Source organism: Lipophrys pholis (genome assembly GCF_963383615.2).
Source record: "Lipophrys pholis genome assembly, chromosome: 4".
Taxonomy (NCBI): Eukaryota; Metazoa; Chordata; class Actinopteri; order Blenniiformes; family Blenniidae; genus Lipophrys; species Lipophrys pholis.
Window position 1 is genome coordinate 1,513,196 of NC_137637.1, and position 5,605 is coordinate 1,518,800.

Consider the following 5,605-nt stretch of genomic DNA (forward strand, 5'->3'; position numbering starts at 1 on the left):
TCATCACAATGCAATAGCTACTCTAAACCAAATGAAATAAGAAACTGGACTGAACATATATTCTTTTTTAAATCGACGACTGTTTACTGTTTTCATTTAACATTTCCTTTATGTCCGTACTTGTGTCTTATTTTTAAAATATGTATTGTATTTTGTTGTTGGAGCCTTGTCAAGGTCTGTCTGTCTGTCTGTCTGTCTATCTATCTATCTATCTATCTATCTATCCATCCATCTAGTACGGTTCTTCTTTCATATAATGATTTGGTTTTACTATACTTTATGTCTCTGATAAAGATTATGAAACCCACACAGACCTCTTGTCCTAAAAATAATTAGAAGCTCTTCCAACAGTCCAGTCTGTTGTTACACTTCAGGATTATTTATAATCACAAGTCATTCATTCTGCCATACTTTATCTAAGTTTTATTTTAAATGTTCTGTTTGCTCGCTTCATTAAAACTTCTGATTCCGAGTGATAAAATTATTCTTCATCTGATCTGGTCTTATTCTTCCTTAAAAAAACATCTTTAATTTAATTTTAAAAAGTTATAAATACCTTGTTTATGATATGAACCTTCCCTCTTGTTGAGACATGAGAGACTCTATTGCTCAACATAACATCATTCGCTGTAGAAGTTTTCTTTTAGGTCAGATATATTTCTTTGTGGTTCAGTTATTACTTACTCTGGTCTGCCCTCTGGTGGATGGTCATGGTTATTGCAATATAATCATGTCTGCTGCTGGCCTTTCTTGCTTGTTTTTTTTTTTTTATCGTTTTTCTCTGTTTCTGGCCTCTTCTGGCTTTACTTGACCTTTAGCGCTGTAAATTGACCTCTTAAAAAAGTTGGGCAGTCTTAATTTGAGGTTTTGTTTTTTATAAACTGGTTCTTTCCAGGCTTCATGTTTACTATTTAATACCATTCTTTTAATCAAGCACCGTTTTGGAGCAGATCGTGGTATTCTGTGTTTTCCACTTTAATTGTAATAGTATGTACTATTGAACTCCTATTGGCACTGCATCTTCCAATGTTTATACTAAAATACCTCTCAGTTATAATCACACAGAGCTGTTGTTTATATTTCAAACTTGTTTCACTATTACAACCCTCCCATCCCTCAGCCTCCATCACCAGAGGCTGACGCCTCTATCCACACCACCACCACCAACACCATCCACACCACCACCACCATCCACTGCCCCATCCACCCCACCACCAGGAGGAGGTCCAGCACTTGGCAGGAAGGTCCATCAGCAACAACCTGGACCTGAACACCAGCAAGACCAAGGAACTCAAGGTGGAGAGGGCGGAGCTGCAGTTTCCTTGGCATGCACATCTCTGCTGACCTCACCTGGACCAACAACACCTCCTACCAGGTAAGGAAGAACAACAAAATTAAAGCAGGCTCCCCTATCTCAACCCCTGCTGGTGAACTTCTACAGAAGCTCCATGGAGGCTCCTGACCTCCTGCTGCAGGCGGAGAGGCTACCGACCTCCTCCTGCAGGTGGAGGCAGGTGGAGAGCCATTGCTCACAGCAGTGGAATGTGATCTGTTATTGTTCAGCAGGATCATGTGACGTGAGCCTGACCTCTGATTGGCTGCTGACTCAGGGAGGTTCTCTTTTGTTCAGAACCTGCAGAGTGAGAACGTGCAGGTAGTTCCTGTCAGTGTTTCCTCCACCTGGTGTTTAAAGACTGTTGAGTCTCTGCTTGTTGGTGGAGCAGAGAAACTCCAGCTGCTGTGAGCAGCTCTAGTCTCTGTTTGTCTTGTTCAATCACAGTCTCTGTCCAGAGGACGACTGGAACGGGACCTTACGATAAACACAGTCTCTTCCTGGAATCTGATCCGGCTCCTCCTATGTACTCACAATCTCCTCCCTCAGAACCCGACTTGATGATAAACAGAGTCTCTTCCTGGTTGACTGACTATAATCTGAGCTCCTCCCGAGAACCTGATCCTTCAGTAATTTTTCCACTCGGTCTCAGTCTCCAACGTTCCAGAACCCTCCAGAAATGAAGGTGTTGTTCTTCTTCCTGCTGAGCTGCTGGATGACTGAGCTCTCTGTGTCTGCAGGTGAGTGACAGCTCCTCTTCTCTAAATTATAAATATGTCACAGAACGATTCTGCTCAAATGTTTTTTGTATCTGTGCTTGTCCTTGTACAAGCCTTATCTACAGAGTAACTTTGCTCCAGCTGCACCCACATTGGTGGGAACAAGATATGGTTCTCACCCTCCTCGAGACTCTGTGAACCTACAGTAAAATTCCATGACCTCATTGTTTTCTTACCCCTCCCTTCTGTTTCCTGAAAAGCTCTGCACACGGTACACACACTCAGGCAGTTTCACATGTGATTTTGCATTGTAAATGGTAAATGGACTAACTTATGTAGTGCTTTTTAGCTGAGAGCAGCCCCCAAAGCGCTTTACATAGCTCATCACATTCACCCATTCACACACACATTCACACACACATTCACACACCATTGGAAGCTGCAGCCATGCAAGGCGCTGTCACTCCAATGGGGCAGTTTGGGGTTCAGTGTCTTGCCCAAGGACGCTTTGGCATGTAGGCAGGGAAAGATGGGAATCGAACCTACAACCTTCCGATTGGGAGACGACCGCTCTACCAACCGAGATATGCCGCCCCAGATTGTGTCTTTTGAAGCTTCAATAAAAACTCTTGACAGAAAAACTCTGTCATGGATTTCTTCCGGTGCTGCTTTTGGAATAAAGTTCGTTGAACAAAGTAATAAATGAAGTCGTTTTGTCTAGAAAAATTCCCTTCAGCAAACTGCTCCTCCTGAATTAAAACCTGGATTAATAACCAAACTCTTCACCACCACTCTAAATGACAGTTTCAGTAGGACTGCAGAGTGGAACCCCCGTTAGGAACGGATATAAACACATCCTAGAACATCTCAGCAGGTAGTTAATGGTGAACCAAAACAATCATACATTTACATAGAATAAGCGTCTTGCAGAGTTACAATCTCTCAAAAGTCAAACAGTGACTCCAGTCTCACGTTCTCACCGTCTGTCGCTGTGCTTCCTACCTGCTTCATCCTCTGTTCTTGTCTCTGATTGGCTGCTGGAGAAGTGAAGAGTCTCACCTGAACCTGTTGACCTCTGACCTGTTTCTTCTCAGGTTCATCAAACCTAAACATCACTGCTGATGAAGGAGAGAACGTCACTCTGTCATGTGAAGCTCCAGACAAGAGCAACAAGAACATCTTACTTGTAGAGTGGACCAGAACGGACTTGGAGAAGAACCAGTATGTTCTTTTGTACCGAAACGAACAAATTGTTTCAGACTCCCAGCTTCCTTCTTACAAGAACCGAGTGGACCTGAAGGACGAACCGCTGAATGGAGATGCGAGTCTGATCCTGAAGAACGTGACTTTCAATGACCGTGGGACATACAAGTGTTTAGTCGTCCAGAGAAGAAGAGAGACCAGAACAAAGAGATCTTTAATCATTGAATCTGAGATCGTCATCGTCCTCTCAGTGAATTCTCCAGGTGTTGTTGAAGCAGCTGCAGGTTTGTTGGATCACAGTTGGTCGTTGGTGAGAGTTTGTAGAAAGTCTGAGTCATGTGATCAGAGTCTGACAGCAGCTCTTCATCATGCTCTTCCTCTCTTTCTGACTGCAGGTCCCTCAGGTCTTGGAGAGGATGGAGGGAAGGAGAAGGGAGGTGGTAGAAGACATGATGGTCTGACTGGAGCGACTCTGACTGTTGGTGTTTTTGGTAGTGTTTTGGCTGCTGTGACATTACTGATGAAGAAGAAGTCAGACCTTCCTCCTCCTCCTGGTTCTGGTTCTGGTCCACGACATGATAAACTGTTGGACCCTGAGACACCGTCTGAGGTCTCATGACTCTTGTTCCTCCATCATGGACACTCTTCCTCCTCCTTCATGTTTCCCTCTCCAGCAGCTGTCACCTTGTCGTGGTGGGGGGGCTTGTGTGCTCAGAGGTCAGAGGTCACTGTCAACAACCTGATCCAGAGCCAGACTAAGAGCAGCTCACCTTCCTCTACTGAAATTAAACTCTAGACCAGAGTTCTCCAACCTCGGTCCTCCAGAGCATCCATCCTGCAGGTTTAGCTCCTCCCAGTTGCAGCACACCTGATTGCAATGAGGGGCTCGTTATTGGGCTTTTTCACAACCTTGGTGATGACATCATCATGAGATTCAGGTCTGCTGAAGCAGGGAGAGAACTAAAACGTGCAGGACAGGGGTCCTCCAGGACCGGAATCCTCCAGGACCGGAGTTGGAGACCTCTGGTTCAAAGACTAAAGAAAAAAGTCTTGGAATGAATCCAGATGAAAGAATCTGGTGATTGAATCATGAATCTGACCTTCAGGATGGAAACGGGTCAACCCTGACCCCTGACCCCTGATGATGACGGTTCATTTAAAAAATATTCTCGAAGACACATTTGATAAAAAAGGCATACATAGATTAAATTCCTCACAACAGCAGAATATTTAAAGTCAGATAAAGATTATTACTAAACATTTATTATACCGTCTAATTGATGTGATGTGAGACGTTGCAGGTGAACCAGGAGGCCAAACTGATGTCTGCTGCATCGCCGCAAGATGGAGTGAAAAACTTCATAATTGTGTTGCTCTGGAGAAAAAGACTTTGGTTTATTGCTTTTATTTTGTAGGGCCAGTGGTAGTTCAGGCAGGGCAGAGGCCTGGGAGAGGCTGAGACGAGTTCACTGCTCCTCTTCCTTTAACCTTTTACAGAATGTGTCCTGTTCAGGGTAGGATTATGTTTTATACTTGTAACTTTGACAACTTTACTTCATGAGGATCCACTTATATTTTCCCAGTTAGAAATCAACTTAAATCATTTTATTATGGACATTTCTCTTATAAACTGTTTGGTGTGGCGACGATGCAGCCGAAGAAGGTTTATGCATTTTATGAGTTTCTGTCTTTATGTTTGTCTGTTTTATGTGTTTTTATGTTTCGGGTGACTTTTAGAACCTCTGTGCCACTTTTTGGAACCTTCACTGTCTATGGTGCAGGAAGCAGGAGGATCTTTCAGCCATTAAGAAATGATCACTGACTCAAAGTGAGAGAAACTCCTGGACAATCATAAAGACGTTGGACTGTGACTTTGTCTCCTCTTGAAAGAATAAAGTCACAAGATAAACTTTTTAAATCTCAGTGTGATTCCTGTGTCTCCTGAGGTTTGTACTGGGAGATTCTCCTGACAAAAGCTCTATATAAGTGAATCCATTCAGCATTTACATTTGATATAAATGTATAAATACTCCATAACTGAGTATTCTCACACAAATTAAACTGCAGTTTAATCAACATTTAACTGTAACGACAATCAAGTTGTCTGTAATCTGATCAGAAATAAAGTTTTCTATATTATATCCATCTGTTTCTAACGTGTTTTTATAAGATTTTAGGTTATTTAAAATTTTTATGTTGTTTTGATGTTATTATGAAAATTTAAACTGATTGACATGTTGACTTTAGTTTTTATTTCCTGCTTCACCTTGTGAAAACCTGCTGGAGCAGCTGAGGACAGGTGGAGAGATAACAACAAACAACACGCCCACACACACCCACACCCAAAGGG

General features: G+C 42.7%; 1 long non-coding RNA gene across 1 annotated transcript; it reads left to right on the forward strand.

Annotated features, from left to right (window-relative positions):
* The first annotated feature begins 1,685 nt into the window (after positions 1-1,685).
* LOC308108505 lies at positions 1,686-5,396 on the forward strand. Its single transcript, XR_013935282.1, has 3 exons — positions 1,686-2,073; positions 3,147-3,539; positions 3,651-5,396. It is a non-coding gene; the product is annotated as an uncharacterized lncRNA (long non-coding RNA).
* Positions 5,397-5,605: the final 209 nt, after the last annotated feature.